This window comes from Triticum aestivum, chromosome 3A (assembly GCF_018294505.1).
Source record: "Triticum aestivum cultivar Chinese Spring chromosome 3A, IWGSC CS RefSeq v2.1, whole genome shotgun sequence".
NCBI classification, from domain to species: domain Eukaryota; kingdom Viridiplantae; phylum Streptophyta; class Magnoliopsida; order Poales; family Poaceae; genus Triticum; species Triticum aestivum.
The window spans coordinates 265,204,159-265,225,566 of NC_057800.1; positions in this window are offsets into that span (position 1 = coordinate 265,204,159).

Consider the following 21,408-nt stretch of genomic DNA (forward strand, 5'->3'; position numbering starts at 1 on the left):
TTGGTGATGACATCCGTCTTGTTTTCCTGACAGCCTTGGTCTCGTTGCATAGGAATGGAAACCGTTGGTTGACTCCTCGGGACCCCACCCCTGCGCTTGCCTCCTTAGCAACAAAGAGGAAACCTTCTGCTCTGCGCCCGCTGGCGCCCTCCTAGCCTTTGTCGTCATGGCTTGCATCACCTCAACCTCATGAGGTTGGCACCTGCATAGGAATGTCCGCTCCTCAGGAGCCACCCTGGGGAAGCCTCTCCCTCGCAAGGCTTGGCCCCTTGTGAGGGTCTTTACTTGTTGGTGTTGTAGATGGGCCATACCAAGCCGTCGATGGAGCCACGACGTGGGTCGTAGGAAGGCAAGTCTGGGTATCCTGGTTCCCAGAACACCGACACCCGGGTCTATTTTCGACCATATATTTTCAGATTTATAAACCAAAAAACCCAAAAATACCTTGCTGCAATTTATTTACTTTTATTTTATTTTGCATTTTAGTAATGTTTTATATCTATCTCTATCAGATCTCATCCTTGCAAGTGACAGTGAAAGGATTGACAACTCCTTTATCGCATTGCATGCAAGTGTTTGACTGTTTGTGCAGGAGCATAGATTGGAGACTTGTGTGCACCTCCTATTGGATTGATACCTTGGTTCTCAAACTGAGGGAAATACTTATCTCTACTTTCCCAGATCACCCTTTCCTCTTCGAGGGAAAACCAAAGCAAGCTCAAGAAGTAGTAGCCTCCAACACATATCGTACAAGCACTACAAACTAGTTGCAACTCCTTGACAAAGATCAAGGCAATCAATAAGTCGAGAGGGGTCATTGGTTTTGAGCCCAATGCGTGGTTGTAGCTGTCTTGGATCACAAACACAGAACTCAGTTCCTGAGGACAGTTTCAATGAGACACAACACCATGTACTCCTACATGGCCTCTCATCTCTACCTTTATCAAATCATGTTCACACACTTAGCTCTAAATAGTGGGACATTTTTACCACTATCCCAAACAATCCCAGATGAATAAGACATAACACAACTCTAAGCATAGCAGGCATAACAGGCAAGCATGAATGAGTAGGCACATCATGGCTCAAACAACTACTACTCATGCTAGTGGGTTTCAACTATTTACTATGTGTGACGCCCCGAGACCGATGCAACATGCGCCCGATCCAGCAGTTCTCGCCTTCCACAAAATCCTTGTGGTTGGCGGCTTCGTTCTTCCGCAGCTGCCTCTCGGCCTCCAGATCCTTGGCCAGGATCTCCTCCTGGGTTTTGGCCTCTGAGAGCATCCCCTCGAGACCCTCCAGCTTCAGTTTGAGGTCTTTAATGGAGTTGTTGGCCTCGGAAAGCTGCATGGCCTTGTCGAGGACTACACCCTGTGCCTCAACCAGGGCACCATTGATCATGTCCTTCTCCTTGGACTACTTCAGGATCTGATCCTTCAGCTCGTCCCGCTCCACCTCTAGATCCTTCACCTTGCCGGCGTGAACCAAAGCCTAGGCATCGAGTGCGTCCATGTGCCTCTGCTCTATGCTTCACCTCTTGCCATGTTAATCGACATTTAATCTTGTCTTGTTCTTAAATGAGAGTGAACTAAATATTTTAATGTGGTGTTTCGTCAATATGCAACTCGTTGCATATTGAGCTCCACTTAATTTGTAGTATTAGTGTTTGCACTTTGCCATGTCATGCCTCATTAAACTGGACATGCACCCTACTTGGTTGTGCATGATGCCATGTTATGTGTTGTGTGTTTACCATGTTGATTGCTTCTTTCCGGTTGTGTTTCCTCTCGATAGTTCCTGTTTCATTGTGATCATGAGGATTCGTTCGACTTTGTGCGTCCGTCTTCTTCATGCACTCGTTCTTCTTCCTTGCGGGATTTTAGGCAAGATGACTGTCACCTTGGATCTCACTACTATCATGCTAGTTGTCTTGATGCTATCGCTATTTTGTGCTACCTACCACTTGTTTATCAATGTCACATCCCTAGCTTCTGGTAATGCACTAGGCTAGACCCCTTGTGTTGCATCATGTTTAAATTTTTGCCTAAAATTGAAATGGGGATGTTCAAACCCTAGCATTAAATCAACTCAACTAGGGTAAGTTAAAATCTTTTCAATAAACCCAAAAGGCCCCTAAGAAAAGTTCATGATTTCTGGTTAAGGTGGAAACCTCTGCCAAAAATGATGAATATATCCTTAGGTCATTTTTGGATTTTTGAATTAAATCATATTGTATTTGACTTTGGGCTTTTAAATACTATAAATAATTTAAATGCTCAAATAAATGTTGGAAATTGATAAGGGTCACTGGAATAATTCAGAAAGCACCCATAATTATTTCCAGGATTTTATAAAATGATTTGATATTAAAACAAATCAAAAACAACCCTGCAAAATAGAAAACAGAGTTAAAATAAAACAGAACAGTAAATGAGAAAAAAAAGAGAGAGAGAAGCCCACTTACCTGGCCTTACCCGCGCAGCCACCAGAGCTGGCCCAGTTCCCCAGCCGGCCCAGCCCACCTCCTCCTCCCTTGTCCTCTTCCTCCTCTGCCAGGAGGACGAGCAGAGGCGAGGCGTGGCGCGCGTCGACGCCGGCCACCTCCTGCTTCGCACTGGAGGCCTCCCCCTTCGAGTCTATCCATGCGTGGAGACGCCACGCAGCCGCCCGGAGCCGTCCAGCCCTCCCTCTCCTCCCCTGGACCCCGTTCCCTCCTCTGCTTCCCTCCCTGCACGCGCCCGAGCGGAGCCCATCGCCGCCGACGCCGTTACCGGGGCCACAGCCACCCCCTCGCTCCCACTATGCGTCCCTGAGCTCCGCCCTGACCCTGTGAAGCTACCCACGCGACGCACGCGACCAGAGGAGGCCGCAGTCGACCGGAGCATCATCGTCTTCACCTCCGGTGCCCGGAGATCGCCGCCGTCAATTCGCCGGCGCAGAAGCCTCCCCGAGCCTGCCGAGCTTCTCTTCCGACCCCATGTGAGCTCCTGCACCTTCCCTTATGCTCGCCCCCCCTGTTTCTCTCCGCTAGCTTGATTCCGCCGGAGCCGAGAGCTCATCGCCGCCGGCCATGATGCCTCCGTCGTTTTAGCCACCACAGCCCGTGCCTGAGTGTGTCAACGCGTTCAGTGCCCTCCCAGGAGCACGCAGATCCCACCAGCTCCTCCTCCCGAGCTCCCTAACGCCGACTCCGAGCTCACCCGAGCTCCGGCCGCCGCCTCGCTCGCCGTCGGCACCGATTCCGGCCGCCCCGAGTGCAACTGACTCCACCAGGAGCTTCGGCTCGTCCCCAGCTCCTCCTAGATGCCCTCCGCGGCCCATTTGGTCGCCGGAGTGGCCAAAACCACTCTCGCCGCCGCGCTAATGGTCGCCGCCGGCGAAACTCCGGCAGGAGCCGACGTGGCCAGTCATTAGGGCCTAACTACCCCCGCTAACCAACCCCCTAGGCCACTGACAGTGGGCCCCAGGGCTTAGTCAGAGCTAACCAGCCCGGGTCAACGCGGGATTAGTCCCTGTGTCACTGACCAGTGGACCCCACTGGTCAGGTTTGACCCGGGGCAGCCCTGTTGACTTGCTGACGCAAGCATGACGCAGTGCTGATGTCATAATTAATTTTCTGGAATTGTTTTAATTCTAAATAATCAGAAAATTCCAGAAAATTGTAAAAACTTCTAAAATTCATAGAAAATTAACCGTAACTCCAAATTAAATAATTTATATATGAAAAATTATCAGAAAAATTCAAAGAATCCATCTGTACCATTTTCATGCATGTTAGAACAACTTATAGCTTCTGTTTAGCACAAATCAAATAAAGGGCATTTAAATAATCACATATGGAGTTTGAATTTGAATCTTGTATTCAAACCAACTTCATTTAATCTGTTGCTAGTTGCATTGGCTCAAAACACATTCATTTTGCCATGTCATGATCATGCATCATATTGTGCATTGCATTGATTGTGTTCCTTTCTGTGTTGCCGGTATTTGTCCCCTCTCGATAGACGTGATACCGATGATGTGATCGTTGACACTGATGAAGACTCAATGTTATCTTCAGAAATGCCAGGCAAGCAAAACCCCCTTGTTCATTCCGATACAATCCTACTCTCTCGCTCCTGCTCTCTTTTACTGCATTAGGACAACATCGATTCATCTGTTACTTGCTGCGGTAGTTGAACCCCTTTATCCTCTGCATGACCTGTCATTCCACAGTAATTAGATGAAACCCACTAGCATGAGTAGGAGTTGTTTGAGCCCTGATGTGCCTACTCATTCATGCTTGTTTGTCATGCCTGCTACTGCTTAGAGTTGAGTCAGGTCTGATTCATCGGGGATGAATCAGAGGTGTGTGAACATGTCCTACTGTGTGTGAGCTAAGTGTGTGAACACGATTTGGTAAAGGTAGCGGTGAGAGGCCATGTAGGAGTACATGGTGGGTTGTCTCATTGCAGCCATCCTCAGGAACTGAGTTCTGTGTTTGTGATCCATGATTCAGCTACTACCACGCATTGGGCCCGAAACCAATGGACCCTCTCGGCTTCTTGATCACCCTTGTCCTCTGTCCAGGAGTTGCAAGTAGTTTCTGGTGTTTGTAGTATGCTGGAGGCCATGCGCAGCGCTGACCGTAGGGGTGGGCTGTGATGCGGTAGGCACGTGGCACGGTGTACCGGGCGCCCGTTTGGTGTCTCGGGAACCCTGTTCACATCGTTTGGGGCTGTGAGCGAAACTCCGGCCGGATCTCCTCATGGATGGAACCCGAATAGGCGATAAACCTGGACTAGAGACTTGAGTGTTTAGGCAGGCCGTGGCCGACACCCACGTTGGGCTTCCGCTTGAAGGTTGCCGAGTACATGTCGTGTAAACGGCGGTAAGTGGTGAGAGCGTGTGTGAAGAAGTACACCCCCTGCAGGGTTAACATCATCTATTCGAATAGCCGTGTCCGCGGAAAAGGACTTCTGGGTTGCTTATATCAGTTCATAGACAAGTGAAAGTGGATACTCTAAAATACGCAAGATAAGCGTGAGTGCTATGGATGGCGTTCTCGTAGGGAGACGGGAGCGGATCCATAGTGGTGTATTGATATGGTGAATATGTGGACTCGTGTGCGCCACCTCAAAAGAGTTACTTGCAGTCGTAGTTCAGGATAGCCACCGAGTCAAAGCTGGCTTGCTGCAGTTAAACCCCACCATCCCCTTTGTTGATAATGATGCATATGTAGATAGTTCTGATGTAAGTCTTGCTGGGTACATTTGTACTCACGTTTGCCTATTTTATGTTTTTGCAGAGAGACTTCAGTCTCACTAGTATTTCCGCGTGGTCTTCGACGTTTAGCTTGATACCTCAGCTACGATCTTGTGCCCTCGGCAGGATCTGATAGATAGTCAGGCTTCTCAGCCTTTTTCATTTATAGTTGTCTGTACTCAGACATGATAGCTTCCGCTTGTGCTTTGATTTGTATGCTCTGAATGTTGGGTCATGAGACCCCTATTTGTAATATCTCGCTCCTCGGAGCCTATTGAATAAATTACTTGAGTCGTAGAGTCATGTTGTGATGCCATGTTGTATTTGCACATATCGAGCATATTGTGTGTATGTTATTGAAATGCTTGGTATGTGTGGGATCTGACCATCTAGTTGTTCATCTTTAGTAGCCTCTCTTACGGGGAAATGTCTCCTAGTGTTTCACTGAGCCATGGTAGCTTGCTACTGCTCCGGAACACTTAGGCTGGCCGGCATGTGTCCTTCTTCGTTCCTGTGTCTGTCCCTTCGGGGAAATGTCACGCGATGAATACCGGAGTCCTGTTAGCCCGCTACAGCCCGGTTCACCGGAGTCCTGCTAGCCCAGTGCTACAGCCTGGTTTCACTCGCTGATGACCGACACGTTCGATGCTGGGTCATGGATGCCTGTCCCTGTAAGTCTGTGCCACTTTGGGTTTACGACTAGCCATGTCAGCCCGGGCTCCTTATCACATGGATGCTAGCGACACTGTCATATACGTGTGCCAAAAGGCGCAAACGGTCCCGGGCAAAGGTAAGGCGACACCCGTGGGAATACCGTGCGTGAGGCCGCAAAGTGATATGAGGTGTTACATGCTAGATCGACGTGGCATTGAGTCGGGGTCCTGACAGCGTTGGTATCAGAGCTTGACTGCCTGTAGGATTACCAAGCCAAACTGGTCGAAGTTGAGTCTAGATATTCTTTAGTTATGTAAGGGAATTGATTGTGGGATGGAACGTAAGGCTCTTTTTACTCCTTATACCTCATGGCCTTCTGATCTGAGTCATCATCTTCTCTTCTACGGGGATTAAGAACTAGGCTATCTCTTCTTTCCATCAGGATCACGTGTTACTAATCCGTAGACTTATAAGATTGTTGGGCTTAAGCCTCGTTTCAGTTCCTACTACTTCTGTATGTTAATTATTGATCTCGAGACCTTGATATTGTGCTTTTGAGTGGTTATGCCACCATTTTTGTGAATGTCTCAAATCTTTTCTGAGCATTTACAGCCGTTATGCTGTCCGAGTCATCCCAGGTTTCTAAGCAGTCTGATGCAATTGCAAATCCTTTCTTCCTGTTTCAATGTTCCCATGGGCCAGATTAACCACACTAATCAGTGAGTTGAGGTACTCCGTTACCTTGACATATATGTTGGAGATACTATTATGGCCCTAGGTGTTTAGGGAGTCACCTAGTAATCTAGCAATGTTTTGTGTCCCAGTGTGATGATTCTGGCTTTTATTCTCGAAAGCATCCCGTGATGCCACTTAGTAGTAGACATTCTACTCCTTGGGTTTTCGAACCAAGATTCACCCTACTTGCTTCATGTTGATAGTGTCTGCTAGTTCCTTTAGGGTATTAGTAACCTTTGCATTGGTCCTCGAGGTCCATGGTATTTCCCTTCTTCCAAATACTATGAACCACTTATGGCAGTAGTTTGTTGGATCAAAAGATCATAACCAGAGTGCTCTCGATGGGTTCTCCATGCTATATTGTGACTCTGCCAGCTCAACCTTTCTGCATGGGTTATCCGGAAGAAATATGTTGAACTTCGTCCGACATACTAACCTATGCATCCACAACTCAGAAAATTATATGTTCCTTTGAGTTGTTCTCCGTAGTTGCATTCTGACCCTCGTCTATCAATTGATAGTCAGGAGTATGCGTGCGTTCGTTCATCGATGCCTATGACTCTTGTGGTCTATCAAGCCATTCTATTCCGGAATGACTAGGAGAAACAAACTCCAGTACCTCTTCCATATCTAGGATTGGGTCAAAGCAATTGTATTCCGCAGATCAAAATGCTAATCCAGCTTCTGGTCTGTTCTACCTTGAAGTATTACCATCTTTATATCGAGATTGTTATAGGAATTGCACACCATCCTATGAACTCTTGGTACAGTGATACTTCTTGCCATCATTGTTCATTCCTCGGTTCCTGTGTTATTGTCACCGGAATGCCGACAAATGAATCATGGTGTGTGAAATCAATACTCCTAGCAACCTCGTTGCTTGGTAGTTAAAGGATAATAATTTCATTCTTAGTATGTTGGTTTTTGAATCATCCTTCTAAGACTGATCGTGCTACCTAGTCCTTATTTTGGTGCACCCTTCGATTGATGAGTTAGGATTTTGTCAAGTCCTCACCCATTTGATCATATCGTCTTGCCCTGAAAAGCAAGATTGATCTCGAGCTTAGTAACATATCGGTGGTTCGTGACTTTCCAAATATCTTCTTGGAGGTGTTACCGGGTTGTCACCTGACCGTTATGTTGAGTTCGTGATCAAGTTGGTTTCTTGTGAACCACCTTCTCTCCAAGAATCGGCGTTAGATACCCCTGAGCTAGTTGGTTAAGCTAGACAACAACTTGGAGAGTTGGAAGATAAAAGCTTGCCTGACTTAGTTCGTCCCAAAGGGATATTCTTGTGTAGTGTGTGTTGGAGAAAGATGATATCTTCATCGATTGGTCCTTGTGATCAGTTGCTGGACCTATTGTCTTATCAATCCTTTGATTTGAGTGTGGGCTATCGTCAAATCAAATCAGTACCAACGATGCTCGTAATGTTGTCTTATTCGTGGTTGATTCCTCGAGCATAAACCATTACATCTCTGGTCTGACCAATGCTACTACTTGTTCACTTAACTATGGAATTCCTTTTAAAAAGGAAACCTAAATGAATTGTTGTTGAGCCCATTGACAACATCCTTATCTCCTCCATAATTTTGTTGAACATTAAGCTAGTGTTGGAAATTTTTGAAAGCATTTGTTCATGCTAGCTCATGAAGCATATGTTTGGATGAAGGTAGTGACTTCCTTTAATTCATGTGCATCTGATGCAAGTTGCCGCCGTGGATTCGAGAAAGTCAATGTTGCTTTCTTTGGAATCATTCCAAATCAGTCATGCACACGTGCGAAGAATGCTGTGGTTTGAAGACTTGCAACCTTCAATCTATATGTATCCCTAGCACACCAAGCCACTGATTGATTTGTTCAAGGAGAAGGAGTTTCTTCATAAGAGCTAATCCGGACTTATGTAAGGACTTCGATACCCTCGTTGATGGTTTCCCCTCCTGAACTCGGTAGTGTTTTATTATAAGACTACTATGTGGTCATGCTTGTCTGGGACAGCGTGTTCACATGTTTGTAGCAGAACCAGCTCATGTTTTGGAGCTTACTATCGTAGTTCATTCCCCGAGAATCTCGCAATGTCATCTCGTCGATTTGTGTTGCAAATTTCCGTTTTTCTTCCTAGACTCGATGAGTCTGGAATATCCTGACACCAACCAGATCTGAATCTCAGGCAGATATGATGGTTGGAATATTTCCCAAGAATTATAATATTGGTCGCGCGATAACCGGTAAAGTGGATGTCGTGGCCAACACACCCAGCCGGAAGACCTGTTATTATAATATCTTGATAGATGAAGTTGGCCACCTCCCCATAAGGATTTCGTAGGGTTTGCTCCCTAGTTGCCCCTATGGATTTTTGTGTTTCCGAAGTCCGACCTTTACTTGATGTTCTAGATACAAAACCATATCTATGAATGGGTTACACTAGCACATCAAGGAGAACATTAGAAGCGGAGTGCTAAATGTCTCTCGGTCGATCATCCAGATTTTTATTTCCTTGGCCTCGCTAAGGTGAAATCTGAGAAAGTGTTATCTTCCTTTGCATCTGCATCATCCATCATCATTCATCATGGCAGCAAGTTGTGTTACCGGACCCTTGACACGGATGTTGGTAAAACCTTGATGAATATGGAAATGCTCAAGTTCTTGAGAGCACGCACAAGCTCTAGGTGTTATCGTCGGCACTAACTGGGTTTGCTCTCAGTTTCCTCGGCAATGCTATGATCTTTTCAAACAGTGAATTCACTCTCTGTTGTTGGGTTCTTCCCCAGTTACCAGAATCATTCCCAGCATTTGCATTCTGTTTCCAGCTTGCCCCGCCAATGTGCCATTCTACCATGGGTCCCTTCCATTTCCGGTGATAAGCAAAATCATACATTGCGTTGTCTTCAACAAGGTAATCCACATCATCCAAGTCTGAGTATGCCATTCTATCGACCCCCCTCCAAACGATCGCTTGAGAATTGCCTTAGGCTGGTATAAAGGTTTTAAATGATCTCTGAATCAAAGGTAATTCTTTTTGCCACTTAAGGGGATAATCTACGAATCACCCTCCTTCAGGATGTTTCGTCGTGGTATCATGGCAACTCAACTCCTCGCTACGTTGACAATCGTTTACCACCTTCCTAAGCGTGAAATTGTGGTCTACCTAGTGAACCTCCGTCATCCGTTTCTTCCACCCCTCTTGATGTGTATCTCGTGTCTCAACCCGAGAGACGGTTCTATGTCTCATTCCGGGAGATAATCCTGAGTTGTTCGATCTTCGAGAAGACCGATCCTTCCAGAGTTTTCCTTTCCTCTTCTTGTCATGATTAGCTGGAATTCTCAGAACAAGACGACAAGACAAAGATGGTGTGCAAATCAACGTTCATTTGAAGTGCAACCGGGATCGTGAAGATTATACTAGTTGCGTTCCCCTTCACCTTACCCTACGCTTGAATCTCGAGACGAGATTCTTGTTTAGTGGGGGTGAGTTGTCACATCCCTAGCTTCTGGTAATGCACTAGGCTAGACCCCTTGTGTTGCATCATGTTTAAATTTTTGCCTAAAATTGAAATGGGGATGTTCAAACCCTAGCATTAAATCAACTCAACTAGGGTAAGTTAAAATCTTTTCAATAAACCCAAAAGGCCCCTAAGAAAAGTTCATGATTTCTGGTTAAGGTGGAAACCTCTGCCAAAAATGATGAATATATCCCTAGGTCATTTTTGGATTTTTGAATTAAATCATATTGTATTTGACTTTGGGCTTTTAAATACTATAAATAATTTAAATGCTCAAATAAATGTTGGAAATTGATAAGGGTCACTGGAATAATTCAGAAAGCACCCATAATTATTTCCAGGATTTTATAAAATGATTTGATATTAAAACAAATCAAAAACAACCCTGCAAAATAGAAAACAGAGTTAAAATAAAACAGAACAGTAAATGAGAAAAAAAAGAGAGAGAGAAGCCCACTTACCTGGCCTTACCCGCGCAGCCACCAGAGCTGGCCCAGTTCCCCAGCCGGCCCAGCCCACCTCCTCCTCCCTTGTCCTCTTCCTCCTCTGCCAGGAGGACGAGCAGAGGCGAGGCGTGGCGCGCGTCGACGCCGGCCACCTCCTGCTTCGCGCTGGAGGCCTCCCCCTTCGAGTCTATCCATGCGTGGAGATGCCACGCAGCCGCCCGGAGCCGTCCAGCCCTCCCTCTCCTCCCCTGGACCCCGTTCCCTCCTCTGCTTCCCTCCCTGCACGCGCCCGAGCGGAGCCCATCGCCGCCGACGCCGTTACCGGGGCCACAGCCACCCCCTCGCTCCCACTATGCGTCCCTGAGCTCCGCCCTGACCCCGTGAAGCTACCCACGCGACGCACGCGACCAGAGGAGGCCGCAGTCGACCGGAGCATCATCGTCTTCACCTCCGGTGCCCGGAGATCGCCGCCGTCAATTCGCCGGCGCAGAAGCCTCCCCGAGCCCGCCGAGCTTCTCTTCCGACCCCATGTGAGCTCCTGGACCTTCCCTTATGCTCGCCCCCCCTGTTTCTCTCCGCTAGCTCGATTCCGCCGGAGCCGAGAGCTCATCGCCGCCGGCCATGATGCCTCCGTCATATTAGCCACCACAGCCCGTGCCTGAGTGTGTCAACGCGTTCGGTGCCCTCCCAGGAGCACGCAGATCCCACCAGCTCCTCCTCCCGAGCTCCCTAACACCGACTCCGAGCTCACCCGAGCTCCGGCCGCCGCCTCGCTCGCCGTCGGCACCGATTCCGGCCGCCCCGAGTGCAACTGACTCCACCAGGAGCTTCGGCTCGTCCCCAGCTCCTCCTAGATGCCCTCCGCGGCCCATTTGGTCGCCGGAGTGGCCAAAACCACTCTCGCCGCCGCGCTAATGGTCGCCGCCGGCGAAACTCCGGCAGGAGCCGACGTGGCCAGTCATTAGGGCCTAACTACCCCCGCTAACCAACCCCCTAGGCCACTGACAGTGGGCCCCAGGGCTTAGTCAGAGCTAACCAGCCCGGGTCAACGCGGGATTAGTCCCTGTGTCACTGACCAGTGGACCCCACTGGTCAGGTTTGACCCGGGGCAGCCCTGTTGACTTGCTGACGCAAGCATGACGCAGTGCTGATGTCATAAAGTATTTTCTGGATTTAATTATATTCAGGAAATTCCAGAAAATGCCTAAAACTTCAATAAATCATAGAAAATTAACCGTAACTCCAAATTAAATAATTTATATATGAAAAATTATCAGAAAAATTCAAGGAATCCATCTGTACCATTTTCATGCATGTTAGAACAACTTATAGCTGCTGTTTAGCACAAATCAATTAAAGGGCATTTAAATAATCACATATGGAGTTTGAATTTGAATCTTGTATTCAAACCAACTTCATTTAACTTGTTGCTAGATGCATTAGCCCAAAACACATTCATTTTGCTATGTCATGATCATGCATCATATTGTGCATTGCATTGATCGTGTCTTTTTTGTATTTGCCGGTATTTGTCCCCTCTCGATAGACGTGTACCGATGATGTGATCGTTGACACTGATGAAGACTCAATGTTATCTTCAGAAGTGCCAGGCAAGAAAAACCCCCTTGTTCATTCCGATACAATCCTACTCTCTCGCTCCTGCTCTCTTTTACTGCATTAGGACAACACTGATTCATCTGTTACTTGCTGCGGTAGCTGAACCCCTTTATCCTTTGCATGACCTGTCATTGCCACAGTAAATAGATGAAACCCACTAGTATGAGTAGGAGTTGTTTGAGCCCTGATGTGCCTACTCATTTATGTTTGTTGTCATGCCTGCTACTGCTTAGAGTTGAGTCGGGTCTGATTCATCGGGGATGAATCAGAGGCGTGTGAACATGTCCTACTATGTGTGAGCTAAGTGTGTGAACACGATTTGGTAAAAGGTGTCGGTGAGAGGCCATGTAGGAGTACATGGTGGGTTGTCTCATTGAAGTCGTCCTTAGGAACTGAGTTCTGTGTTTGTGATCCATGATTCAGCTACTACCATGCATTGGGCCCTGAAATATGACCCCGCTCGACTTCTTATTCACCCTAGTCCTCTGTCCAGGAGTTGCAAGTAGTTTCTGGTGTTTGTAGCTTACTGGAGGCCGTGGACAGCGCTGACCGTAGGGGTGGGCTGTGATGCGGTAGGTACGTGGCACGGTGTACCGGATGCCCGTTTGGTATCTCGGGAACCCTGTTCACATCGTTTGGGGCTGTGAGCGAAACTCCGGCCGGATCTCCTCATGGATGGAACCCGAATAGGCGATAAACCTGGACTAGAGACTTGAGTGTTTAGGTAGGTCGTGGTCTACACCCACGTCGGCTTTCGCTTGAAGTCTGCCGAGCACATGTCGTGTGCAGACGCTAAGTGGTGGAAACATGTATGAAGAAGTACACCCCTGCAGGGTTAACATCATCTATTCGAATAGCCGTGTCTGCGGAAAAGGACTTCTGGGTTGCTTATATCAGTTCATAGACAAGTGAAAGTGGATACCCTAAAATACGCAAGATAAGCGTGAGTGCTATGGATGGCGTTCTCGTAGGGAGACGGGAGCGGATCCATAGTGGTGTATTGATATGGTGAATATGTGGACTCGTGTGCGCCACCTCAAAAGAGTTACTTGCAGTCGTAGTTCAGGATAGCCACCGAGTCAAAGCTGGCTTGCTGCAGTTAAACCCCACCATCCCCTTTGTTGATAATGATGCATATGTAGATAGTTCTGATGTAAGTCTTGCTGGGTACATTTGTACTCACGTTTGCCTATTTTATGTTTTTGCAGAGAGACTTCAGTCTCACTAGTATTTCCGCGTGGTCTTCGACGTTTAGCTTGATACCTCAGCTACGATCTTGTGCCCTCGGCAGGATCTGATAGATAGTCAGGCTTCTCAGCCTTTTTCATTTATAGTTGTCTGTACTCAGACATGATAGCTTCCACTTGTGCTTTGATTTGTATGCTCTGAATGTTGGGTCATGAGACCCCTGTTTGTAATATCTCGCTCCTCGGAGCCTATTGAATAAATTACTTGAGTCGTAGAGTCATGTTGTGATGCCATGTTGTATTTGCACATATCGAGCATATTGTGTGTATGTTATTGAAATGCTTGGTATGTGTGGGATCTGACCATCTAGTTGTTCATCTTTAGTAGCCTCTCTTACGGGGAAATGTCTCCTAGTGTTTCACTGAGCCATGGTAGCTTGCTACTGCTCCGGAACACTTAGGCTGGCCGGCATGTGTCCTTCTTCGTTCCTGTGTCTGTCCCTTCGGGGAAATGTCACGCGATGAATACCGGAGTCCTGTTAGCCCGCTACAGCCCGGTTCACCGGAGTCCTGCTAGCCCAGTGCTACAGCCTGGTTTCACTCGCTGATGACCGACACGTTCGATGCTGGGTCATGGATGCCTGTCCCTGTAAGTCTGTGCCACTTTGGGTTTACGACTAGCCATGTCAGCCCGGGCTCCTTATCACATGGATGCTAGCGACACTGTCATATACGTGTGCCAAAAGGCGCAAACGGTCCCGGGCAAAGGTAAGGCGACACCCGTGGGAATACCGTGCGTGAGGCCGCAAAGTGATATGAGGTGTTACATGCTAGATCGATGTGGCATTGAGTCGGGGTCCTGACAATCAAGCCCCCCAAATTGCCATGTTAGCCTCTAACCTTTTCACCATCCCAGCAAATCGTTGTTTGGCTATGTTACCGCTTTGCTCAGCCTCTCTTATAGCATTGCTAGTTACAGGTGCAGTTGCAGGTTGTTCCATGTTGGGACATGGATATCATGGATATCATGGGATATCACAATATCTTTTATTTAATTAATGCATCTATATACCTGGTAAAGGGTGGAAGGCTCTTCCTTTTGCCTGGTGTTTCATTCCACTCTTGCCTCCCTATTTTCCGTCATACCGGAGTTATGTTTCTTGATGTTGCGTTCCTAACATGATGATGGTTTATGGGCCCCTCTTAACAGTTCGCTTTGAATAAAACTCTTCCAGCAAGGCCCAATAATGGCTTTAGCATTTGCCTAATAACAACTAAAACTTGCATAGGGACCTGCCGGCCCTCAAGGTCTCTTAGTCAACCCCCCGAGCCAGTGCTCCTCATGAGGCAACTCGAGGTATTTGGATATCGTCCACTTAGCATAGACGGTGTTATCCTGAGAACAACATACGCGCGGTTTCTATCGGGGTATCGATGCACTGGGTGGTCTTGCTGGTTTTGTTTTTCCATAGTCGAAATGTCTTGTGCACCGGGGTTCCTAGTCTGATCGGAGGGTCCCGAGATGGAGGAATGTCTCCGCGGATCGTGAGATTATCATGGGTTAAGTTAGGACACCCCTGTAGGGTTTAAACTTTTGAGAGTCGCGCCCGCAGTTATGTGGCAAATGGGAGTTTTTAATATCCAGTTGTAGAGAACATGACACCAGATTCGAACTAAAATACACCAACCGCGTGTGTAACCGTGACTGCCTCTTTTCGACAAGGTTCAGGAAGAGAACATGGTTTGGGTTATGTTTGAACGTAAGTAGTTTAGGATCACTTCTTGATCATTACTAGTTTGCGATAGTTGCATAGTTTCTCATCTTATTCTTGTACTCGTAAGTTAGCCACCATACAATGCTTATTGCTGCTGCAAACTCATCAATTTATCCATTTCATACCTATTAAGCTTTTCTAGTCTTCATACCCATGGTAATGGGATTGCTGAGTCCTTGTGGCTCACAGATTACTACAACAACGGGTGCAGGTGCAGGTTATGCCAAGCTTCTACGTGAGAGCGATGATTTCTTGCTTTTGGAGTTCTTCTTCTTCGATCAAGGGATAGGTTCTGGGTCAAGGAACCTGGGATAAGCAGGGTGGCTGTTGTTCTTCTTTTTCATTTGATTTCATCCCTAGTCGGATCTTGCTCTTCTGTATGACGATTGCTATGTATTGATGTGTTGTTGTATGAATGTTGTAACTTGTGGCAAGTGTAAGCCTTTATCTTGTATTCTCATCTATTCGGTACATGGTATGTTGTAATGATATCCACCTTCCTATGTGCTCAAAATGCAGTTGTGCCCCAATCATGAGTTCATCACGTGATTGGGAAAGAATCACAACTTGGGCCGGTATTAGAGCCTTACCGACCTTACGAGCCCCTTGATTGATCGAACCGCTGCCATTGTTGAGTCTAGAAGAAAACTCTTTTGAGTCTAGTTATATCGGAGAGTAGGAATTCTTTTTACTCCTTATCCCCTTCGTCGCTCTGGTGAGGACTCGTGATGTAGATGTTTTCCCACTCTTCTATCCTTTTTCATTCAATTTTTTTTAGGATCACGCGGGTATTGTTGGATCATTGCGATATCATTGTGACAGGGATTCTTTCTTGGTGCCTCCTGACATTTAGGGATTGTGGCAGTGTCTCGGGGAGTTGAGCTCCAAGGTGTTTTTTTCATAGTGTTTATCATTTCAGTTCTGGAATACCAGAGTTCGCCGACATCAAGAACGCTTATATACTCTTTGTGGTGAGAGTAGTTTGTCAACACCCAATATTGGGGATGTCGGATTTTGGGTTCCGGAAAAACCATTGAGGTTCAAACACCGGGTGCGCACGAAGATCTCCCCCTCTCCAGCTCGCACACTCAACGATCTCACGACCTAGCTTCTCGGACCCAAAGAACACGAGACACAAGATTTATACTGGTTCGGGCCATCGTTGTGGTGTAATACCCTACTCCAGTGTGGGGCGGTGGATTGCCTATTGGGCTATGGATGAACAGTTATAAGGGAAGAATAGCCTCCTGAGGAGAGGTGTTCTTGTGCTTGATGAGCTTGTGTGGTTGAGGGTGATCTCTCCCTTCCTCACTCTATGATAGTGGCTAGTCCTATTTATAGAGGACCTGGTCCTCTTCCCAAATATTGAGCGGGAAGGGATCCCACAACGGCCAATTTGAAGGGGTACAACTAGTACAAGTTATCCTGACAAAAGTAGTCTTCGTCTGCCAAAGGCTCTCGTGGTGACGCCGTCTTGGGCTCCACGGTGACCTCCGTCCCACCGTCCTGCTGGTCTTGGTCTTGTTGCACCGATATAGAAACCTTTGCTTGGTGCCTTGGAACTCCTCGCCTGCGCTTGCCACCTTAGCACCAAATAGGAAACAAGGACATTGTGCTCGCTGGCGCCAACCTGGCGCCTACCTGGTCTTGATCGTCATGGCTTACATCATTGGAACCTCGCGAGGATTGCCTTGCCTAGATCTCTCAGCCCCTCGCGAGCCAGCCTGGTGGGGCCGCCCCTGAGGAGGTCTTGCATCGTCCGCCTCGCAAGGCTTGGCCCCTCGGGAGGGTCTTTGGTGTTTGCTGGTGAAGATGGGCCGTACGGGGCCGCTGGAGGAGCCACGCTGCGGGCCGCAAGCAGGAAGTCTGGGGACCCGCATTCCCAGAACACTGACAGTAGCCCTCGGGCCCAAGGCGTGCTCGGGCTTGGCTTCAAGGAGAAGCCAAAGGGCAAGTGCAGAGCGCCGCATGCCCCAACAGCCTTCGGCCTTGATCGACGCGTGGCAACTGATTGCACATGGGTGTCTCCTCTTCCCACACAGCCTCGACAACTGCCCGACTTGTTGGGTCGTCGCTACATGCAGGAAAAAGATCATTATTACCTTAGATCATGGAGGCCGGCGGTTGGCCTCTCCTTGGCTATAAATGGGAAGTGGGGGCGGAGCCCCCATCACCCGTGAAAGTGCTAGTGATTGACTAGAGGGGGGTGAATAGGCAATTTTTATGAAAGTCTTCAAAACATGGAAGTTTCAAAGACAAATGATAGAAATAAACCTATTACCATGCAGCGGAAGGTAGACTATACTAGGCAAACCATATCAAGTATTCAATGGAGTGAAAGCACAATGACTAATAGCAGCTAGGCAGTAAAGATCAGGTAGGAAGATATTGTGAAGCCAATCAGAACAAGCAGTCACTCAGTGAAGACAAAAGATAAAGCAATCATACAATGACTTCACAAGGACCAACAGTAAGTAAAGGGAAGGGAAGGATGAAACTAGTGACTCGTTGAAGACAATGATTTGTCGGACCAGTTCCAGTTGCTGTGACAACTGTACGTCTGGTTAGGGAGGCTGAGATTCAACTCAGAAGACCTCGTCGTCACCTTATTCCCCTTGAGCTAAGGACACCCAGTCCTCGCCCAATCACTCTAGTAAGTCTTCAAGGTAGAATTCCAAACCTTCACTGACTTCGTTCACCGGCGATCCACAATGACTCTTGGATGCTCAGAACACGACGCCTAACCGGCAGGAAGACATAAGTGATGCCTAACACTCTTTGGCTCTGGGTGTTTAGGGCTTTATCCTCGCCAGGAATTCTCTCTCAAAGGCTTCAAGGTGGGTTGCTCTCAAACGACAAAAGTCGTGCACTAACTCTGAGCAGCCAACCGTTTATGGTTGTATGGGTGGGCTATTTATAGCCACTAGGCAACCTGACCTGATTTGTCCGAAATGACCCTTGGTCACTAAGGAACTGACACGTGTTCGAACGGTCAGATTTCAAATACACACGGCAACTTTACTTGAGCTACAAGCAGAGCTGACTTATCCAACTCTGGACAAGATTTACTCTCATAGTCTTCACTCGAAGATATAGGATTTTGGTTAAGCATCACTTCAGTCATTTTGACTGGTTCACTTGGACCCCACTTAACAGTACGGTGGTTCCTATGACTCAACAAAGAATAAAAAGAACGATGAAGGAACTAAGTCTTCGCGCTCCATAGTCTTCATGCGATGTCTTCTCTTATCATAGTCTTCAATGTGAATGTCTTCACATACCACATTTGACTTCAATGTCTTCTTACATTTTTAGGGGTCATCTCTGGTAGGAAAACCGAATCAATGAGGGACTTCTACCTGTGTTATCCTGCAATTCTCACAAAAACATTAGTCGCTCAACTAGGTTTGTCGTCAAAATACTCCAAAACCAACTAGGGGTGGCACTAGATGCACTTACAATCTCCCCCTTTTTGGTGATTGATGACAAACTAGTTGAAGTTTTCAACGTGGAATAAAATATGTGAAATTGTAAAGGATAGGGGATTGTCATCATAAGTGGCAAAGGCTCCCCCTAAAGATATGCATATAAGTAATTTGCTTTTGGTATGCAAATGCACATGGCAGGTTGTACTTGTGGAGATCCTCTTCAACTTATGATGACAATTCATCAATCAAGAAAAGTATGTGAAGATAACGACATGCATAATGAAAAATGGACGTCTGCAAAATGATCTAAGTGCAGAATTTATCTTCGCACATGTGGAATTGATCATCGCATCACAGAATAGCAAATAAGTAGCAGACGACCATCGAGTTTAAGTGTTACAACTCAAAGAACCAAATGTATTGAAAACGAGAGTTGTAAGCACTTGGCAAAAGTAGCAAAAAGTAAAGCAACCACCCATATGGACCCGCTTGAAGAGTATCAACTCATATGCTTCTCCCCCTTTTGTCAGTGAGGACCAAAAAGGTTTGAAGACATAGAGCGCCTACTCATTCCCATGAGGTGCAGGCGAGGCAGCAAGGTCGTCGGTGAGATCTGGTGGTGCAGAGGAACTTGGTGCAGTGTCGTCACGCGCTGAAGTTGGAGGAGGTGAAGTTGCATCATCTTGGTCATCGATGACTCTGGCATTTACGGTCGCAGCTTAGGACAAGTATTCAGAGTCTTCAAGTGAGGGAGTCCGACGCAAGTGAGCATTTCTGGGAGGAGTTGAGTCAAACCTGAAGCGTTCGGTGAAGCCATTGTCATGCAGATCAGCTTCAGCACTCAGTAGGGTCAAATTCTTCCACGACCTCCGACAGGTTTCATGAGTGACAAAGGCATTCTTGGTGGCAAGATTGCGAATGCGGTTGACATCCACCAAGAGGCTTTGCATCTGACGCTTAAGCCAGTCGTGATGTTTGTCCTGTTTCTGATGCAGCGCGACGAGAAGCTCTCGATCATTGAGGACACGAGATCGTCTTTGAGGCCTTTGTGCAATGGTGCTACTAGTGGCATCAGTTTGAGCACGAGGGGCACGTGTGTTTCCAGCAAGGGGACAAACACGAGACACTGCTGGAATTCCTTCAATGGGCTGGGTGAAGCTTTCGTGATCAGCATTATGAAGATAAATGGGATCCTTAGCAGGCTTTGGGTAAATGGCTTCAACTGACAGATCAACCTCGGGCAAGAATATAAGATGATTGCGCGCAGACGGCTGATAGTTGAAGGCTGAGTGACGCTTGATCAGACACATGACCCATGGAGCATAGAATTTCAACCCAAAGATGTCAGAGCCAGACACAGCCAACTGCCTGATGAAGAAGTCTTGAGCATTGAAGCTGATGCCATCGAAGATATAGAAAACCAAAGTCTTCATTGCTCCTTCAAGCTTCGCTGCAGATGAGTGTCCTTTGACAGGCCATAGAGTCTTCCTGATGATGTGGTAAATGGTGCGAGGAAAGTACTCTAGGTCTTCAACAAAGAACTCAGATGGGTATTCAGCGTCGTGAGGCAGAGGCTTCATCGTGCTCAGCATTTGACTCATGTTGGGTTCTGGCTTCTGAAAGATGCTTTCCAAGGCATTTTGATGTTTTTGACAACCTGGTTCATAGTATTCACCAGGAGTGTGCAGGCCTATGAGCTCAATGATATCAAGAGCTTTAGCTTCATGATGGACATTGCCTGTCATCCACTTAAGGACCCACGTCTTCGGATCCCTGTTGTAGCCTCGAATATGAAGAGTGGCATAGAATTGAAGCAGCAATTCTTCATTCCAGTGCTCCTTGTCAGTGATGAACTGCAACAGACCAGCATCTCTGAAACAGTCCAATACTTCTTCGAGGCAGGGCAGACCAACTATAGCTTCAGAGTCGAGGCGCATATGTTGAAATATGCGCCCTTGATTGTATAGGACACATGAATAGTAGCTGCGCTGCTGATAGCTCGAGAACCGATCTGAGGAAATGTGCGGTCTAGTATAAGGGTTCTTGGAGCTGTTGAAGAAGGTATTATGTGCCACAAAGCCATTCACATTGAAGACCCCGGGTGAAGTGGAAGTGCCTGGGAAACGTGGAAGTCTTGGCTTGGGCTTTTGGACTTGAGGCATGTGCTCGACGTGGTACTCAAATTGTGGACCGACAGCAGGCGGAGGAGTCAGAATGGGCCATCGAACCATAACTGGCTGACCACGATCAAATGCCAGCTCCATTGTGTGAGGTCTTGGAGGGGGAACCGAGGCATTGGCATTGTCTTCATGGGCTTCAGGGGCCACATGTGCTTCAGGTGCGCGGACTTCAGGTGCTGCATTGACTTCTGGTGCCACATTGGCTTCTGACGCCGTACTGGCTTCGGCCATGACAACGTCATTGGCGTCAGCGGCGATATTGGTGGCCGCCTCAGGGTTGTTGACCTCCACTTCAGAAGGTGGAGGGTCGGTCACGTTCTCCTCGAGAACAACATCTTGGTGAGATGGGGGTGTAGCAACTCTTGTGTCTCTTGGGGCTTCTTCTTCATCTTCTTCTTCATCGGCTGATGCAGCCAGAATGTCTTCAGCCATTTTGGCTTCAGATTCAGACACGTGCATTGTGGGAGTGACTTGGGGCCTTGGTCCTTTGCGAAGCCTGCGTAATGCGGGCGACGCTTATGGAGATAGAGTGTGCTGGGCCACAAAGTCATCATCATCTTGCACTGTTGGGGTAGTTTGCAGTTGGGGAGAGCTTGGAGTGTCTTGTCTCTATCGGTGATCAGCCCACGATGCATC